This window comes from Octodon degus, unplaced genomic scaffold (genome assembly GCF_000260255.1).
Source record: "Octodon degus isolate 3935 unplaced genomic scaffold, OctDeg1.0 scaffold00209, whole genome shotgun sequence".
NCBI classification, from domain to species: domain Eukaryota; kingdom Metazoa; phylum Chordata; class Mammalia; order Rodentia; family Octodontidae; genus Octodon; species Octodon degus.
Window position 1 is genome coordinate 3,143,014 of NW_004524785.1, and position 1,264 is coordinate 3,144,277.

Sequence of the window (1,264 nt, forward strand, 5' to 3'; positions counted from 1 at the left end):
GTACTTGTTCCAACTCCACACGACAAATAGAAATATTATGTACTGCAGACATGCACTAATAAATCCATAATAGGAATACTTGATTCTCTCAGGAATCATCAATGGTCTGAGCTGGGAGGGAGCATTTTGACTCCAGAGGCTGAGGCAGGAGGATCGCTGTGAGGCCAGTCAGGGCTGCGTAGAGTTTGCGGCCAGCCTGAAATACAAAGGGAGACCTTGTCTCAAAACAAACAAATAAATAAATAAGAAGAAAAATAAAAAAATCATCAATGGATGCAAAAGATAGGAAGTAAAAGGTTAAGGAAGAAATGGATAGTTAATGTATCTCCCTATAAAATGCTTGCTGATTTTAAAATAAGTTACAAAACACATTACTGAGCTGGGGAAATAGCTCAGCAGTCTAAGCACCTGCCTGGCAAGTGCAAGGACCTGGGTTCAATCTCTGGTACCACATGCCATGCTGGCCCCAGAACCAGGCATGGTGGTGTAATCCCAGCACTGGAGAAACTGAGACAGGAGGATCACTATGAGTCTGAACTGCATAGCGAGACCCTGTATCAAACAAATCAATAAAATTTTTTAAAAACATATTACTTAACTTTACAATGCAGAAACCTGGTTATGCACCATCTTACCACATGATAAAAATGACCACCTTTACTAACACCATCAGAGCCACACCGAGATGAGCACAGAATCTCCTCTGTGCTGTTTCTCCTGCAGGGAGCATATGGCGAATCTAAACCAGACGGAACAGCAAATAGTCCCCACTGAAGGACAGTCTGCACAGTAACTACCTTCAACTCAAAGGAAGAAGATCATGCTCATGAAATATGAAGGCAAGCAACTGGACAGTCAGTGGAGCCCGAGAGCCAGCCGGCAGCACACAGTCCCACTCTTGAAAGCGCTAGTGAGTCTCATCCCACCTCTACAGCTCAGTCACAGAAAAGCTGGGAGCCTGACTCAGCCACAGTGGGAACATCTACACCAGGAAGACTGCCTCCTGCTCAGAATCAGGGCCCCCAGCCAGGGAGCAGCTGGCAGCAGATCATGAAAATAGTCCCTAGCTAAAGGAGCCTGAGGACCTAGGACAACTAAATGCAACTGGGATCCTGGGTTTGATCCTGGAGCTACAAAGGGCATTAAAGTGTCCATCTGGGGAAGCTGGATGAGCTCTGAGCATTAGAGGGTAGGATGTATGGGTGCTGCCTCCCCAATTTTGATGACTGCACTATGAGGACATGGGATAGCATCAGACCTTAAA

At 45.8% G+C, this 1,264-nt stretch overlaps 1 long non-coding RNA gene across 1 annotated transcript in view; it reads right to left on the minus strand.

Annotated features, from left to right (window-relative positions):
- Window positions 1-890, minus strand: part of LOC111813651 — an 8,108-nt gene extending 7,218 nt beyond the window's left edge. The window contains exons 1-2 of the long non-coding RNA XR_002818845.1: window positions 656-890; window positions 80-196 (exon numbers count right to left, since the gene is read on the minus strand). This is a non-coding gene — a long non-coding RNA (uncharacterized LOC111813651). The remainder of the gene's footprint in view (window positions 1-79; window positions 197-655) is intronic.
- Between the last annotated feature and the right edge of the window lie 374 nt (window positions 891-1,264).